The 19,300-nt window shown below is 40.2% G+C and overlaps 5 non-coding genes across 5 annotated transcripts; all 5 read right to left on the bottom strand.

Moving 5' to 3' along the window:
- Positions 1 to 810: 810 nt before the first annotated feature.
- Positions 811 to 882, bottom strand: trnap-cgg (transfer RNA proline (anticodon CGG)). Its single transcript has one exon. It is a non-coding gene; the product is annotated as a tRNA-Pro (tRNA).
- Positions 883 to 4,558: 3,676 nt separating this feature from the next.
- Positions 4,559 to 4,630, bottom strand: trnap-ugg (transfer RNA proline (anticodon UGG)). Its single transcript has one exon. It is a non-coding gene; the product is annotated as a tRNA-Pro (tRNA).
- A 4,046-nt stretch (positions 4,631 to 8,676) lies between these two features.
- Positions 8,677 to 8,748, bottom strand: trnap-agg (transfer RNA proline (anticodon AGG)). Its single transcript has one exon. It is a non-coding gene; the product is annotated as a tRNA-Pro (tRNA).
- Positions 8,749 to 9,351: 603 nt separating this feature from the next.
- trnap-cgg (transfer RNA proline (anticodon CGG)) lies at positions 9,352 to 9,423 on the bottom strand. The gene has a single exon. It is a non-coding gene; the product is annotated as a tRNA-Pro (tRNA).
- A 1,866-nt stretch (positions 9,424 to 11,289) lies between these two features.
- Positions 11,290 to 11,361, bottom strand: trnap-agg (transfer RNA proline (anticodon AGG)). The gene has a single exon. It is a non-coding gene; the product is annotated as a tRNA-Pro (tRNA).
- Positions 11,362 to 19,300: the final 7,939 nt, after the last annotated feature.

The raw sequence follows: 19,300 nt of genomic DNA, 5'->3' as shown, positions 1-19,300 counted from the left end.
AAGGTCATAGATAAAGAGAAATCTCTGGTCAAATGGAAAACTTCTGCCTGACAAACACAAGGGCTTGTCTGGGAATTGAACCCAGGACATCTTGCATCTTTGCAGAGAATCTTATGACTAAAGCAACAACCCCTGAAATAGTTTACACTGTAAGGACAAAATCGTGGCTACAAGCGACCAAAATGAGTTTCCACTGCCGGGTGACGGGGCTCTAACTTAGAGATAAGATGAGAAGCTCTGTCATCCGGGAAGAGCTCCAGGCAAAGCCGCTGCTCCTTCACATTGAGAGGAGCCTGATGAGGTGGTTCGGCATCTGGTCAGGATGCCACCCGAATGCTTCCCTCAGAAGGTGTTAAGGGCACAGTCCACTAGTAGGAAGATCCAGGGCATGTTTAAAATCACTGTTAAGGGCTTGTCTGGGAATTGAACCCCTGAGTTACCCCAGTAACTAAGGGGGAGGCTGGACTGAACAGTCCAATATTAAAAGTAGGTTCTAATTACAAGCTTGCAAAATGTGAATGAAATGGAGGACCTAGCTTTCACAAGGAGGACCCACCAAGATTAGAGCATGGATCACTACAGTTGGAGTCCAGCATGTGAACCATTTCACCATTGAACCTGCAAATGTTATTGCAAAACGAAGAGTTCCAACAAAACACAGGGTTTAATTTGATATAATAGATTTTTATTGATCCATTGAATGTGTGTCCTGAGAAAAATAGAGGTTTTAGTTTAAAATTAAGTCAAAAATCATACATGGAAATAATTTCGACTGTGGACAATTGAAAAACTGATGCCTGACAAATACAGAGGTTTGTCCGGGAATTGAACCCAGGACCTCTCGCACCCGAAGCGAGAATCATACGACTAGACCAACAAACCACGTAAAAGCATAACTCAACTAAAAATCTTACGAATTGTGAGATTTTAACAGGAAAATCATTCTGAAACTTTGTTAGTAAATTACAATGTTGCTACTAATTTAAAGTTATGGCTATTTTCATGCAAAAAAGAACTAAGGGTTACTAGGTCTGTTCTAAAACAATTAGAGCCAAAATCGTACAACTAGATTAACAAGCTCTGAGCTGTGATTTTGAAAGAATCTCAACAAATGTGATATTTTGATAGGGGACACAATCTGAAACTGGGCTTTAAAGATGGGGGATTGACGTCGATCTCTCGGAGTGAAGTCACTGAGTAGTTAGATAACTCCACGGTGGCAAAGCTCTGGGGGTTGACAAAATTTGTCCAGAAATGCTGAAGGCTCTGGGTGTTGAGGGGCTTTCTTGGTTGACACACCTTTTCAACATTGCCTGGAAGTCTGGGACAGCACGGAGGGAGTGGCAGACTCGGAAGTTGGGTCCCCTATTCAAAAATGGGGACCAGAGGGTGTGTGCTAAGATCAGCCGATCAGCTGCTACTGACGGTCCCTGACACAAGGCTGAAGCTTAGAGGTGACAGAGCTTTTGCTGCTGCTGATCCCAAGCTCTGGAACGACCTCCCTCTGTGTGCTAGACAAGCCTCCTCTCTTCCTGTTTTTAAATCTCTCTAAAAACATACTTTTATTCCTTGGCTTTTAACACTAAGTGATATCCATCCTGCAATGGCACCCCATTATACACCTGCTGTGAACCTGTTTTTATGTTTTATTTATGTTTTATGTTTGTGTTGTGTTGTTTGCTCGGTCCTCGTATTATCTTTTAACCTGCCCCTTGTACAGCACTTCGGCTACCCCTGTGGTAAATTTTAAATGTGCTTTATAAATAAAGTTGATTTGATTTGATTTGATTTACAGTAGTATCACAACACGACTCAGCCTCTATAGGAAAGTTTACGCCAAGCTACTGGAAAGGATGGTCCGTCCGAAAGTTGAACCTCGGATTTAAGAGGAGCAATGTGGATTCCGTCCTGGTCGTGGAACATCTGACCAGCTCTTTATTCTTTCAAAAATCCTGGAGAAGGCCTGGGAGTATGTCTATCCAGTAGTTTGCGTACCAGGAAGGCGTTGGTGTGGAGGATGCTATCTTTTACCTGCTGCATCGAGCCCACTCACACCTGGATAAGGGAAATGGCACTGTGAGGATCCTGTTCCTGGACTTCTCGAGTGCCTTTAATACCATCCAGCCCCGCCTCCTTCAGGACAAGCTCTACAAAATGCAAGTGGACCCCTGCCTGGTTGCCTGGATTTCGAACTACCTCACCGACAGGCCACAGTACGTCAGACTGAAGGACATCACGTCTGACACTGTGATCAGCCCCTCTTCTCTTCACCCTGTACACCGCTGACTTCTGCTACAACTCAGAGCTGTGTCACATCCAGAAGTACGGGGATGACACAGCCATCGTCGGGTGCATCAGGGACGGCACAGAGGAGGAGTTTCGGAACCTGGTGAGGGACTTTGTTGTCTGGTGCCACACGAACGTCTTGCAGCTCAATCCGTCAAAGACCAAGGAGCTGGTCATTGACTTTGGGAGGTCGAGTCCACGGTCACAACCTATTGTGATCGAGGGAGTTGAGGTACAGACCGTGGACTCATTCAAGTACCTCGGGGTTTGGGTGGACAATAAGCTGGACTGGACCGTTAACACGGACCACCAGTACAAGAAAGGACAGAGCAGGCTGTACTTCCTCAGGAGACTGCACTCCTTCAACATTTGTAGAAAACTCCTGTGGATGTACTACCAGTCTGTGGTTGCCAGTGTTCTGTTCTACATACTAGTGTGCTGGGGGGGCAGTACATCTAAGAAGAACAGCTCCAGACTTGAGAAACTGATAAGGCGGGCCGGTTCTACAATCGGAATGAAACTGGACTCACTGGTGAAGGTGGCAGAGAAGAGGACTGTGGAAAAACTAGTGAGGATCCTGGATGATGCCAGTCACCCTCTGCATAGCGTTATCAGTAGCCAGAGGAGCCTGTTCAGTGCTAGACTGCTTCATCCCAAGTGCAGGACTAATAGACTCAAAAACTCCTTTGTCCCACACGCCATTAGACTGTACAACTCCTCTCTGGGACGGGGGACGGGGGGTATTAGGATGACAAGGGATTCAAAACATTAACAGTGCAATACGTTTTCATAACATGGTCACTACTGCCTACTTTGTCTTGTTATATTCTTATTTTACTGTTATATTGTTATTCCTATTGTTTTTATTCTTTTTGTAATATCTCTCTATTTTGTTTCCTTTTAAACCCCCATTATTTACTTTTTACTTTTATTTTTTTTTTTTTAATTTATCTCAACTCTGTACACTGCTGCTGGAATTTTAATTTTCCTGAAGGAACTCTCCTGAAGGTATTAATAAAGTACTATCTATCTATCTATCTATCTATCTATCTATCTATTTATCTATCTATCTATCTATCTATCTATCTATCTATCTATCTATCTATCTATCTATCTATCTATCTATCTATCTATCTATCTATCTATCTATCTATCTATCTATCTATCTATCTATCTATCTACGTGTGCTTTGTGGATTTGGAGGGCAGCGCTCTGTCACCTATCCTGTTAGTTATTTTTATGGACAAGATTTCTAAGCAGAGTTGTGACCATGGCGGAGAGGGTACTCGTCTCGGGGGGTAAAGGTTGCGTCACTGCTGTTTGCAGATGATGTGGTCCTGTGAGCACCATCGGTTCGTGACCTTCAGCTTTCACTGGATTGATTCAGAGCCGGGTGTTCAGCGGCTGGAAAGAGGATCAGCATCTTCAAATCTGAGGCCATGGTTCTCAGAAGGAAGCTGATTGTTTGTACAGTCCAGGTAGAGAACGTATCTTGTGGTCTTGTTCACGAGGCGAGGGAAAGATGGAGTTGGAAATCCACCGGACAATCGGAACAGCTGAGGCATTATTGCAGTCTCTATGCCGCACTGTTGTGATGAAACGAACGCTGAGCCAGAAGACAAAGCCCTTGGTCTACCGAGCTACAGTATCCACACACCTTTGGTCATGAAGTGTGGTTCATGACCGAAAGAATAAGATCGCGGATACAAGCGGCTGAAATGACTTTCCTCAGAAGGGTGGCTGGCATCTCCCTTAGAGATAGGGTGAGAAGTTCAGTCACCCGAGAAAGACTCGGAGTCGAGCCGCTGCTCCTTCGCCTGGAAAGGAGCCAGTTTAGGTGGTTCGGCCATCTTGTGCGGATGCCTCACGAGGGTCTCCTAGGGAGGTACTCGTAACTAAGGACCAGACGGGGGGATTACATCTCATCTTTGGCCTGGGAACTCTTCGGGTTCCCCCAGGAGGAAGTTGCTAATGTTGCTCTGGAGAGGGAAGTCTGGATAGACCAACAAGCCCCGGAAAATCACATTCTAAAAAAAAATCTCATGAATTGTGAAATGTTAACAGGGAACATAATCTAGGTTAGTATAGTGCACTTTTACCACTAGTTTAAAGGTATGGCTATTTTCATGCAGAAAAGAACTAAGGGTTACAAGCTCTGTCCTAAAACATTTAGAGCTCTTAAACTGAGGTAACACTGTATTTGATTTTATAAATGTTCATTGATCCCTTGAGTGTGCGCAGTTTGATCCAGGAGGCTTAAAATTACTGTTAAGGGTTTGTCTGAGAATTGAACTCAGGACCTCTCGCACCCAAAGCGAGAATCATACCACTAGACCAACAAGCCCTATACAATTCCTTTTACCAACTTTCCAAAAAGTTCATATTTTATTTGCGGAGACACTGTAACTCCACTTTCATTAGCTCACATTTTGATTCACTACAAATTTCATGCATAAATGAACAAGAGCTTTTTCAGGATTTGAACCCCAGACCCGAGGCAAAAATCATACGACTAGAACGGGGGTCAGCAAACCGCGGCTCTCGAACCGCATGCTGCTCTTTAGTGCTCTTTACTCCCTGGAGCATTTATAAAAAAAGGACTGAAAAGGGAATAGGATGGGAGGGGGAAATCATTATTTTGTTTTAGTATGTTTTTTGTTTGAGGACAAACATGACACAAACCTTCCCAGTTGTTAGAAAACCCACTGTTTAATACACTATATTGCCAAAAGCATTTGGCCACCCATCCAAATGATCAGAATCAGGTGTCCTAATCACTTGGACCGGCTACAGGTGTATAAAATGAAGCACTTAGGCATGGAGACAGTTTCTACATACATTTGTGAAAGAAATGATTTCCAGTGATTTCCAGCGTGGAACTGTCACAGGATGCCACCTAAGCTACAAATCCAGTCGTGAAATTTCCTTGCTCCTAAATATTCCAAAGACAACTATCGGCTTTTTTATAAGAAAATTACAGAGTTTGGAAACAACAGCAACTCAGCCACAAAATGTTAGGCTACGTAATCCGACAGCGGATGCTGAAGCACATAGTGCAAAGAGGTCGCCAACTTTCTGCACAGTCAGTTGCTACAAAGCACCAAACTTCATGTGACCTTCCAATTAGTGTTACGGCGCATGCGCAGTCTGCTTATCCCTCCTGCATCTGAGTGTCACAATTTGTCATCTGACTGCTCGCCCGGACACGCTCACGCTGAGCTCAGCATGCCCACGCAGCGACAAGCCTGCACTCAATTGCTAATCTGCACACCTGGTATTGATGAGGGCGAGCTGGATAAAAGACCAGTGGACCCAAGGATCGGCGCGGGAACTTAATAGTTTTCATGGTGTACTTACCCTCCCGTCTCACTTTTCCCCGGATCTCCTTCTGTCCTCTGACTGCCTCCCTCGTTCCTCGACTCCTCGCTTGCCCCTGGACTCCCACGCCTCTCTCTCGCCCCTGATCATCTGCCATGGACTGCCTCGTTCCTTCGCTCTCGTCAACACTTGGTAACACACACTTCAGTTAATCTACACACATAGTAACACACATTCGCACTTACGTTTAACAGACTCCATTTCCTTAGTTTATTTAGTGGTGTTTTTTGGTATTATTATATATACATTGACTTTATATATAATAAATTGTACTTTACTGTCCTCTGGTGTCAGTCTGCCGTCATCTTCCCTAGTCAAAACATAACAATTAACCTACGTACAGTACGCAGAGAGCTTTATGGAATGGTTTTCCTTGGCCGAGCAGCCGCATCTAAGCCATACATCCAAGTCCAATGCAAAGCGTTGGATGCAGTGGTGTAACGCACGTCGCCACCGGACTCTAGAGCAGTGGAAATGCGTTGTCCGGAGTGATGAATCACGCGTTTCCATCTGGCAATCTGATGGACGAGTCTGGGTTTGGAGGTTGCCTGGAGAATGGTGTGAAATTTGGTGGAGGAGAAATTATGGTATGGGGTTGTTTTTCAGGAGTTGGGCTTGTGAAAGGAACTTTGAAAACTCTAGGATACCAAAACATTTTGGACAATTCCATGCTCCCGAGTCCCAACCTTGTGGGAACAGATTGGAGCCACATCACCAACATGGACGAGGTGCAGCTCACTTTTGACATCCCTGTGAACCACAATGTCAAGAAGAAGCTCCCCACAGCCAAAAAGTGACGTTGAAGTTTGCGCGTCTCCCTCGTCGAAAAAGACCTCGAAGGCGGAGTGGGCGGATGATGGTTGCTTAGAAACGGTCACAAAGGCGGCAGAAGGCTGCAGCAAAGATGGGCCCCCAATTGTCTTGGTCTCCATGCCATTGAAACCCTGGCCTTCTATTTGCCAAGGACAGTGTGGTGGCTGTCTGTGCACCAGTCTCCCCACTTTAAAATATTCCACGAACACGCAGGCGTTCTCCTGAAGGCAATCCCACCAACAGGAGGACAATCATACTCGTTTCAAGTGATTGCCAACGACTTTAACTTTATATAAGACTTTTAAACTCTTTTTGATAGGAGCCTATTAAAACTAATACAGACACTTATGTAATGCATTGTCTTCATTATAACACTTATATAAGACATTTAAAGTCATTTTGATAGTAGGCTATTATAGCTAATAACGATACTTACAACATGTGTTGCCTTCATTATAAGACTTATTTACGTCTTTTCATTTTGTGTGGCTCCAGGCAGATTAGTTTTTTGTATTTTTGGTCCAATATGGCTCTTTCACTGTTTTGGGTTGCCGACTCCTGGACTAGACCAACAAGCTTTGAGTTGTGATTTTGCAAGAATGTCAATAAATGTGATTAGTTAATTGGGGACACCATCTAAATCTGGGCTTCCATATTGCACTTTTAACACAAATCGGATTTACTGCAATTTTTTTGTAAGCCCTAAGGCTTTTGAGCTCAGTCCTGAAACAAAATGAGGTCGTAGATGTAAGAACCACTGTTTTAGATTTTATACATTTTCATTGATCCCTTGAGTGTGTGCGGTTTGGAAAATTGAGCAAAGCGCTTAAAATCACTATTTGAGGTTTATCCGGGAATTGAACCCAGGACTTCTCACACCCTAGGCGAGAATCATACGACTAGCCCAACAAACCATGCAATATCATATTCCAACAAAAAATCTCATGAATTATGAGATTTTAACAGGGACTACAATTTAAAACTGGGTTAATATATTGCACTTATACCACTAATTTAAAGGTATGGCTATTTTCATGCAAAAATAAACTAAGGGTTACAAGCTCTGTCCTAAATCAATTAGATCTCATAAATTGAGGTACCACTCTACTTCATTTTATACATTTTCATTGATCCCTTGAGTGTGTGCAGTTTGGAAAAGTGAGCTCAGAGTTTGAAATGACCGTTCATGGCTTGTCCTGGAATTGAAACATGGACCTCTCACACCCAGAGTGAGAATCATACTCCTAGACCAAATTTTCAAAAAAAGTCGCCATTTCATTTGGGGAGACAATCTGTAACTGCACTTTTATTAACACACATTTTGATTCACTACAATGTTCATGCATAAATGAACAAGAGCTTTTTCAGGATTTGAACCCCGACCCAAAACAAAAATTATACGTTTCGACCAAAAAGCTTTGAGTTGTGATTTTGCAAGAATCTCAATAAATGTGATATTTTGATAGATGACACAATCTGGAACTGGGCTTCCATATTGCACTTTTACCACAAATTTAATTTACTTCGATTTTTTTATTTTTTTGCTTTTGAGCTCAGTCCTAGAACAAACTGTGGTCGTAGACTTAAGTACCACTTTATTTGTGTTTCAACAAAACATCTCTCAGGGAACACATTCTGAAACTGGATTAGTATATTACACTTGTACCACAAATTTAAAGGTATGGCTATATTCATGCAAAAAAAAGAACTAAGGGTTAAAATCTCTGTCCTAAAATAATTAGAGCTCGTAAATTGAGGTAACAGTGTATTTTATTATAGGGATTTTTATTGATCTATTGAGTCAAAAGTCCTGCGTGATTGGGAATTTGACTGTGGACTAATGAAAAACTCCTGATAAACACAAGGGCTTGGCCGGGAATTAAACTCAGGTCTTCTCACAGCCTATGCGAGGATCGTACGACTAGACCAACTAGCCCCGAATAATATAACAGAAAATCTTATGAATTATGAGATTCTAACAGCAAAATCATTCTGAAACTGGGTTAGTATATTGCACTTTTACCACTAATTTAAAGGTATAGCTATTTTCATGCAAGAACCAAGGATTACAAGCCCTGTCCTAAAATAATTAGAGCTCGTAAATTGAGGTACCACTGTACTTCATTTTATACATTATCATTGACCCCTTGAGTGTGTGCAGTTTGGACAATTGAGCTTGGAGTTTAAAACCACTGTTAAGGGCTTGTCCGGGAATTGAACCCAGGACCTCTCGCACCCTAAGCGAGAATCATACCACTAGACCAACAAGCCCTGCAAACTCTAGTTTCAACAAAGAATCGTGAGATTTTAACGAGGAACACATTCTGAAAGTGGGTAAGTGTGTAGCATATTTACCACTAATTTAAAGGTATGGCTATTTTCATGCAAAAAAGAACTAAGGTTTACAAGCTCTGTCCTAAAACATATACAGCTTGTAAATTGAGGTACCACTGTACTTGATTTTATGGATTTTCTTTGATCCCTTGAGTGTGTGCAGTTTGGAAAAGTGAGCTAAGAGTTTAAAATCACCGTCAGGGGCTTGTCTGAGAATTGAACCCAGGACCTTTCACACCCAAAGCGAGAATCATACTACTAGACCAAAAAGCCCGTAGTTTTCCACCAAAAAATTGCATTTTATTAGGGGAGATCATTTGTAACTGCACTTTTATTAACACACATTTTGATTCACTACAATTTTCATGCATAAATGAACAAGAGCGTTTTCAGGATCTGAACCCCAGATCCGATCATACGACTAGATAAACAACTTATGAGTTGTGATTTTGCAAGAATGTCAATAAATGTGATATTTTGATACCAAAATGAACTAAGGTTTATGAACTCATTTAGCTATGAGTTTAAAATCACTGTTTAGGGCTTATCCGGGAATTGAACCCAAGACCTCTCGCACCCGAAGCGAGAATCATACCACTAGACCAACAAGCCCTGAAAACTTGTTTAGTGCTCGTCCATGGCACACACCCTGAAACAGTATTGTTCCACAAATCTCATGAAAGGTGAGATGTAAATAGGGGACGCAATCTAAAATTGTATTACACTTTTAAACTAAATTTAAATTAAAAGCCATTTTCATGTTTAAGTTAACTTTGGTTCATTTATGGGCTCAGGCAAAAATAAACTTGTAGTGATAAATTTGTTCAATTTCATTTTATTTTATAGATCTTTACTGATCCATTGAGTGTGTGCCGTGAGTAGAGGTTAAAGTTTAAAATTAAGTCAAAAGTCATAAAGAAATTCAACTGTGGACAAATTAAAAACTCATGCCTCATGAACACAAGGGATTGTCAGGGAATTGAACCCAGGACCTCTCACACCCTAAGCGAGAATCATATGGCTAGACCATATCACCCAAAGAGCTATTTCGACCCGTTTCACAAAATAAAGAAAACAATGGGAGCCACAAAACTCTTTTGAAATTTAAAATGAAATAACACTGCATACGGAGTTGTTTTTTTTGCTTCCTGCTGTGTATTAACCTTAATATGAAAATGTTATGTTAGTGCGGCCCGCGAGATTTAAATTAATGCCGTTTGACAGCATCACACTTGCCGACCTTCCGGGACACTCCTGGAATCCAGAGCAACTATTCACGCGAATGTCTGCTAAATGTCGCCCTTCAACATTAATACGGGCGTTCCATGAAGGCGCTGCCTTTACCACTCTCTACAACATGTACAAATATCTAGCACAGCCCAGCCACAAGTCACATGTGACTTCCTTGAACACACTCAGACGACTGCAACGCATACTTGTTCAACAGCCATACAGGTTACACTGAGAGTTGTGATATAATCAATCAATCAACTGATCAATGTTTATTTATATAGCCCTAAATCACAAATGTTTCAAAGGACTGAACAGACCATTACGACTACGACATCCTCGGAAGAACCCACAAAAGGGCAAGGAAAACTCACACCCAGTGGGCAGGGAGAATTCACATCCCCCCTCTCCGTGCGTCGGTTGAGGTGGGCGGGGTTTGGTGCAAGCGGGGGTGTATAATGTAGCCCGGAAGAGTTAGGGATGCATGGGATTCTGGGTATTTGTTCTATTGTGTTTATGTTGTGTTACAGTGAGGATGTTCTCCAGAAATGTGTTTGTCATTCTTGTTTGGTGTGGTTTCACAGTGTGGCGCATATTAGTAAGAGTGTTAAAGTTGTTTATATCACAACTCTCAGTGTAACCTGTATAGCTGTTGGCCAAGTATGTCTTGCAGTCACTTTCGTTTGACACCAGGGGCTGTGTTCTACATGTGACCAGCTGGCACGCAGATAGCAGTGTGTAAAAGCGGGCGCGACGACGAGTGTTAGAGGGTTGTAAAGGCATTTCCATCAGGGTATGCCGTCAATATTATCGACTAGGTGGAAATCGGAGAATGTTGGCCCCGGGTGATTGCTGAGAGAAGCATTAAACTCCGGAAATCTCTCGGGATAATCGGGGGTGTTGGCAAGTATGCAGCTGAGCCACATGCGGCTCCGGAGCCGCAGGTTGCCGACCCCTGGACTAGATCAACAAATTATGAGTTGTGATTTTGCAAGAATGTCAATAAATTTGATATTTTGGTAGGGGACACAATTTGAAACTGGGCTTCCATAATACACTTTTAACCCATATTGGATTTACTGAATTTTTTTTTCCTACCAAAATGAACTAAGGCTTATGAACTCATTCCTATGACAAAATGTGGTCGTAGATTTAAGTACAACTGTATTTGATTTTATCAAAATGTTGTCGATCCCTTGATTGTGTGCAGTTTGGAAAACTGAGCAAAGAGTTTAAAAGCACTTATAAGGGCTTGTCCGGGAATTGAACCCGGGACCTCTCGCACCCTAAGCGAGAATCATACGACTAGACCAACAAGCCCTGAAGAACCACATTTCACCAGAGAATTATGACATTTTAACAAGGAACACATTCTGAAACTGGGTTAGTGTGTTGCATATTTACCACTAATTTAAAGGTATGGCTATTTTCATGCAAAAAAGAACTAAGGGTTACAAGCTCTGTCGTAAAACAATTACAGCTTGTAAATTAGGTACCACTGTACTTCATTTTATACATTTTCTTTGATCCCTTGAGTGTGTGCAGTTCGGAAAATTCAGCTAAGAGTTTAAAGTTACTCTTCAGGGTATCCTGGAAATTGAACCCAAAACCTCTTGTAATCTTAGTGAGAATCATACAATTAGACCAACAAGCGCATGTGTACAGGTGGGAAAATAATGACTGAAAACAGATATTGTATACACAAGGGCTCGTCCATGGCACACACCCTGAAACAGTATTGTTCCACAAATCTCATGAAAGGTGAGATGTAAATAGGGTGAACAATCTAAAATTGGGCCCTGCGATGAGATGGCGACTTGTCCAAGGTGTAAGGTGTATCCCGCCTCCCGCCCGAATGCAGCTGAGATAGGAGCCAGCGACCCCCCGCAACTCCAAAAGGGACAAGCCGCAGAAAATGGATGGGTGGTTGGAATCTAAAATTGTATTAGACTTTTAACCTAAATTTAAATTAAAAGCCATTTTCATGCATAAATTAACTTTGGTTCATTTATGGGCTCAGGCAAAAAAAAAATGTATTGTTATAAAAAAATACATATATATTTTATAGATCTTCATTGATCCAATGAGTGTCTGCTGTTTGGAAAATTGAGGTAAATGTTAAGATGAAGTCTCACGTAACAAATGAAATGACTTTACAACTGTCTGTGTGAGGTAAAAAGTCCTGATTGAATAAAGGAATTACAAACAAAGCTTGCAAAAAGTAAGTCAAATGGAATTCATAGGTTTCACAAGGAGGTTCCACCAAGAATTGAACTTGGATTACTAGTTCAGAGGATAGCACACTAGCCATTACACCATGGAACCTGATATGAAGTCTCAAAACTAATAAATCCAACATCACATAGGATTTAATTTGATTTGATAGATTTTTACTGATCCATTGAGTGTGTGCCGCGAAAAAAAGAAGTTAAAGTTTAAAATTAAGTCGAAAGTCATACATGAAAAGATATTCAATTGTGGACTAATGAAGAACTCAGGCCTCATGTACACAAGGGTTTGTCCAGGAATTGGATCCGGGACCTTTCGCACCCTAAGCGAGAATCATACCACTAGACCAACAAGCACTACAAAGTAATGTTTCATCAAAGATTTGTGAGATTTTAACAAGGAACACATTCTGAAACTGGATTAGTGTGTAACATATTTACCACTAATTTAAAGGTATGGCTATTTTCATGCAGAAAAGAATTAAGGGTTACAAGGTCCGTCCTAAAACAATTAGAGATCATGAATTGAGGAACCACTGTACTTCAGTTTTTACATTTTCTTTGATCCCTTGAGTGTGTGCAGTTTGGAAAATTGATGCAAATGTTAAGATGAAGTTTCACATCACAAATGAAACGACTTTACAACTGTCTGTGTGAATGTGAGTGTGAATGTTGTCTGTCTATCTGTGTTGGCCCTGCGATGAGGTGGTGACTTGTCCAGGGTGTACCCGCCTTCCGCCCGATTGTAGCTGAGTTAGGCCCCAGAACCCCCCGCGACCCCAAAGGGAATAAGCGGTAGAAAATGGATGGATGGATGAGTGTGTGGTGTGAGTAAAATAGAGGTTAAAGTTTTAAAAATAAGTCGAAAATCCTACATGAAAATAAATTCAATTGTGGACAAATGAAAAGCTCATGCCTGATAAACACAAGGGCTTTTCCGGGAATTGAACCCCGGACCTCTCGCACTCGAAGCAAGAATGATACGACTAGATCAACAAGCCCCAAAAAACAATGATTCATCAAAAAATCTGATGAATTGTGAGATTTTAACAAGGAACACAATCTAAAACTAGCTTAGTATATTGCACTTTTACCACTAATTTAAAGGTATGACTATTTTCATGCAAAAAAGAACTAAGGGTTACAAGCTCTGTCCTAAAACAATTAAAGCTTGTAAAAATAGGTACCACTGTACTTCATTTTATGGATTTTTATTGATCCCTCGAGTGTGTGCAGTTTTGAAAATTGAGCTAAGAGTTTAATATCACAGGTATGGGATTGTCTCATAAGCCTTAGTTCATTTTGGTATGGAAAAAAAAAAAGGGCAGTAAATCCAATTGGGGTTAAAAGTGTAATATGGAAGCCCAGTTTCAGATTGTGTCCCCTATCAAAATATCACATTTATTGACATTCTTGCAAACCCACAACTCAAAAATTGTTGATTTAGTCGTATGATCGGATCTGGGGTTCAATTTCTGAAAACGCTCTTGTTCATTTATGCATGAAAATTGTAGTGAATCAAAATGTGTGTTATTAAAAGTGCAGTTACCAATGATCTCCCCAAATAGAATGCATTTTTCTGAATAGTTATAAGGGCTTGTTGGTCTAGTAGTATGATTCTCGCTTTGGGTGTGAGAGGTCCTGGGTTCAATTCCCAGACAATCCCATACCTGTGATATTAAACTCTTAGCTCAATTTTCAAAACTGCACACACTCGAGGGATCAATAAAAATCCATAAAATGAAGTACAGTGGTACCTATTTTTACAAGCTTTAATTGTTTTAGGACAGAGCTTGTAACCCTTAGTTCTTTTTTGCATGAAAATAGTCATACCTTTAAATTAGTGGTAAAAGTGCAATATACTAAGTTAGTTTTAGATTGTGTTCCTTATTAAAATCTCACAATTCATCAGATTTTTTTGATGAATCATTGTTTTTTGGGGCTTGTTGATCTACTCGTATGATTCTTGCTTCGGTTGCGAGAGGTCAAGGGTTCAATTTCCGGAAAAGCCCTTGTGTTTATCAGGCATGAGTTTTTCATTTGTCCACAATTGAATTTCTTTTCATGTATGATTTTTGACTTATTTTTAAAACTTTAACCTCTATTTTACTCACGTCACACACTCATCCTTCCATCCATTTCCTACCGCTTATTCCCTTTGGGGTCGCGGGGGTGCTGGTGCCTATCTCAGCTACAATCAGGCGGAAGGCGGGTACACCCTGGACAAGCCGCCACCTCATCGCAGGGCCAACACAGATAGACACACAACATTCACACTCACATTCACACAGACAGTTGTAAAGTCGTTTCATTTGTGATGTGAGACTTCATCTTAACGTTTGCATCAATTTTCCAAACTGCACACACTCAAGGGATCAAAGACAATGTAAAAACTGAAGTACAGTGGTTCCTCAATTCATGATCTCTAATTGTTTTAGGACGGCCCTTGTAACCCTTAATTCTTTTCTGCATGAAAATAGCCATACCTTTAAATTAGTGGTAAAAATGTTACACACTAACCCAGATTCAGAATGTTTTCCTTGTTAAAATCTCACAATTCTTTTTTGAAACATGACTTTTCTGGACTTGTTGGTCTAGTTACTAGACCAACAAGTCCAGAAAAGTCATGTTTCAACAAAAAATCTCGTGAATTTTGAAATTTAAACATTGAACACAATCTAAATCTAGGTTAGTATGTTGCACGTTTACCATTAATTTAATAAAAGTTAATAAAAATTACTCCAAATTCTTCTATTTGGCATCAAGCCAAACAGCTGTGTGCGCGTCAATATATGTACATGTTATGTATCTACATGTTATGTATCTACATGTTATGTATCTACATGTTATGTATCTACATGTTAGGTATCTACATGTTATGTAAGTACATGTTATGTATCTACATGTTATGTATGTACATGTTATGTATCTACATGTTATGTATCTACATGTTATGTATCTACATGTTATGTACGTACATGTTAGGTATCTACATGTGCACAACAGAGGAGCTAGTTTACTTCTAAGAGTAGCGTCCAGTAAGTGTGTTTGCGAGAATGTCATCGTGTTGGCTGTGTGAGTGACATCGGTGAGTGAGTGGGCGAGTAAAGAGAGATAGAAATGTAGCGTGTTCATTGCGCAGAAGAGTGATGAACAGGTCCGGTTGTGTCCTGCAAAACTAATAATCAAGCAAACAGATTGTCACGAATCGGCGGCCTCGTCATTCTGACTCGAAAGCGGAGCTTAGCAGACAAATTCCCAGGTGAAGTGAAGGGTGTTACCCCTGATGAAAACATCCACGCAGGAAGGAACGTCTGCCCTGTGCTCCTCTACTACGGTCTGCACCGGAGCTGAACAGCAGGACAGGTGTAACAACATTATTACCTGTCACTCTTTATAACTGTTTGTGAAGATCTGAATGATTATTGTTTAAACGTTTACCTAAGTCTGAAGCAACGGTGGTAATACTAATCGCCACATTTGGCGAGGCGTGTTTTAAAGAATAAATTGCAGCGCGGCACCTCCTTGTTTAAAGTGTTACTTTTATTGTTAGTTTTGAAGCCCAAATACCCTCGTATTGTACTTCACCACATTGTCATTTTTTGCCATTCCTCCTCTCCATGATGTCATTGCTTGTATGCACTTTGTGTGTGCGTTCTGACACACTCAATATATAGAATATATATACATGCTATATATATATACACATACATATATATCTTTATATACATACAAACCCTGTTTCCATATGAGTTGGGAAATTGTGTTGGATGTATATATAAACAGAATACAATGATTTGCAAATCCTTTTCAACCCGTATTCAGTTGAATGCACTACAAAGACAAGATATTTGATGTTCAAACTCATAAACTTTATTTTTTTTTTGTGCAAATAATAATTAACTTAGAATTTAATGGTTGCAACACGTGCCAAAGTAGTTGGGAAAGGGCATGTTCACCACTGTGTTACATAACCTTTTATTTTACTAACACTTAATACATGTTTGGGAACTGAGGAAACTAATCAATGAAGCTTTGAAAGTGGAATTCTTTCCCATTCTAGTTTTATGTAAAGCTTCAGTCGTTCAACAGTCCGGGGTCACCGCTGTCGTATTTTACACTTCATAATGCGCCACACATTTTCGATGGGAGACAGTAAAGTACCTACATTCTTTTTTAACAAAGCCACGCTGTCGTAACACGTGCTGAATGTGGCTTGGCATTGTCTTGCTGAAATAAGCAGGGGCGTCCATGAAAAAGACGGCGCTTAGATGGCAGCATATGTTGCTCCAAAACCTGTATGTACCTTTCAGCATTAATGGTGCCTTCACAGATGTGTAAGTAACCCATGCCTTGGGCACTAATGCACCCCCATACCATCACAGATGCTGGCTTTTGAACTTTCCGTCAATAACAGTCTGGATGGGTCGCTTCCCCTTTGGTCCGGATGACACGATGTAGAATATTTTCAAAAAAAATTAGAAATGTGGACTCGTCAGACCACAGAACACTTGTCCACTTTGCATCAGTCCATCTTAGATGATCTCCGGCCCAGAGAAGACGGCGCCGTTTCTGGATGTTGTTGATAAATGGCTTTCGCTTTGCATAGTAGAGCTTTAACTTACACTTACAGATGTAGCGACAAACTGTATTTGGTGACAGTGGTTTTCTGAAGTGTTCCTGAGCCCATGTAGTGATATCTTTTAGAGATTGATGTCGGTTTTTGATACAGTGCCATCTGAGGGATCAGAGGTCACGGTCATTCAATGTTGGCTTCCGGCCATGCCGCTTAAGTGGAGTGATTTCTCCAGATTCTCTGAACCTTTTGATGATATTATGAATAGTAGATGTTGAAATCCCTACATTTCTTGCAATTGCACTTTGAGAAACATTGTTTTTAAACTGTTTGACTATTTGCTCACGCATTTGTGGACAAAGGGGTGTACCTCGCCCCATCCTTTCTTGTCATTGACTGAGCATTTTTTGGGAAGCTGTTTTTATACCCAATCATGGCACCCACCTGTTCCCAATTAGCCTGCACACCAGTGGGATGTTCCTAATAAGTGTTTGATGAGCATTCCTCAACTTTATCAGTATGTATTGCCACCTTTCCCAACTTCTTTGTCACGTATTGCTGGCATCAAATTCTAAAGTTAATGATTATTGGCAAAAAAAAAAAAAGTTTATCAGTTTGAAAATCAAATATGTTGTCTTTGTAGAATATTTAACTGAATATGGGTTAAAAATGATTTGCAAATCAATGTATTCCATTTATATTTACATCTAACACAATTCCCAACTCATATGGAAACGGGGTTTGTATTAGCAGCAGCAGCAGCAGCAGCAGCAGCAGCAATTGGGACTTATGTTATCTCTGCCAATTCCAGTCTGATGACCCCTTACAAACACCCAAAAGCAAAGCTAGAAAAGGATCTCAAAGATTTCATTGAAATTGCAAATGCTATACCTTTATGTATAAATGTGGCAATTGATCCATTGAATGATGGTTCAGGTATCGCATCAACACTTGTATTAAATAAGGCCAAACACCACAAATGCTGCAGAAGCTACTGTCTTAGTTCTCCTGTTAAAAGGGCTACAAAGCATGAGTATCATGCTGCCCTCTCCTTATTAAGTCCTAAAAAGCTTCGATCAAGTCATCCCCAAACCAGTGGTATTCATTGTGTGATATGTGAATATTTCATATAAACATTAGAAAGGAATCATGCATGTTGCACCAGGTTTTAGTCATAACAACGCCCAAGTTACGTCCAATGTCTTCAGAATAGCAAAACGCCACTTGGAAATATGCAAATTAGGGGTCGAGACACACCCAAACATAAAAATGAGCATTTTAACACATTTTGAATTATCAAAACACATGAAATAGACACAAAGTTTACATTTGTAGCTCATCTGTTTCAAATGTTACAAGCAGCGGCCATATTTGATTGGCCGCTGTGGCGACCCCAAAGGTCAGCGGCGTGGGCGCCCTAGCTAAATCATTTAAGTATGCCCTGTGCCAAATTTGGCGCTTTTAGACAAAAGTGAATGAAAATCTCCCTAAGGTCCTCCACTAAAATGTACTGTTGTTACTTTACATCAGGGGTGTCCAAAGTACGGCCCGGGGGCCATTTGTGGCCCACAGCTAATCCTTTACCGGCCCGCCACACATTCTGCAAAAATGGCAAAATTAATAGTATTGCAAAAATTAAAAAAACATTTAAAAAAAGTGGAATGAGGTCAAATCTAATGAGAAAAAGTGTCAATGTTGACGCAAAGCTACCATGTAGGCAGTTCTTTTGTTCCTTTTGTCTTATTTTCATTTTTTTCCATTGCTCCAAAAAAAAAAGGACAAAAAAAATATATGTTACAATGAATTATTTCCTAAAAATTATCACTTTAAAATGTTTTATGTGGAAAAAATATTGCTTATGTTGTGTGGTTGTCGTATAAAAACATCAAAGTTTGGACAAAAGAGCATAAAACAAACAAAATAATAGTTCACACTTAAAATCGACAGATATATCGGAAGTTGATCTTGAAATTTAAGTGTTAAAAGTAAAAAAAAACAACTAATAAAAATGTATCACTTTATGAGTGGGGAACCTTTCGGATCTCAAATATATCAAGTAGGATTTTTTTTTACTTTTTACTGTGATTACTCAAAAATATTAAATAACTAAAATCAATGGTGTCCTGCATTATTGATCTTTGAAGGCTTTAATTGCTAAATAAAGAAACTCTCCTGAAGGAATCAATAAAGTACTATATATCTATCTAAATATTGCATACTTCAGTTTTACTATAAAAAAAAAAAAGTTGTCTTTGACAGAAAATGCATAAAACCTTTTTTTTTTTAACTTTATATCAACCTTATGTTGATATAGAGATTTACTGTAAGCATTAGATAAAAAATAATAATAATAATTTGACTTATTTTTAACATTTTAGTGACAGAGACCCTCTATGCTCCCCAGGGGCCCTGAGGATAAAAAAAAAAAAAATCAATTTGTTTTGTTATGGTTTGA

Source organism: Nerophis ophidion, linkage group LG21 (genome assembly GCF_033978795.1).
Source record: "Nerophis ophidion isolate RoL-2023_Sa linkage group LG21, RoL_Noph_v1.0, whole genome shotgun sequence".
Classification (NCBI taxonomy): Eukaryota; Metazoa; Chordata; class Actinopteri; order Syngnathiformes; family Syngnathidae; genus Nerophis; species Nerophis ophidion.
This window is presented reverse-complemented; position numbering and strand designations above follow the sequence as displayed.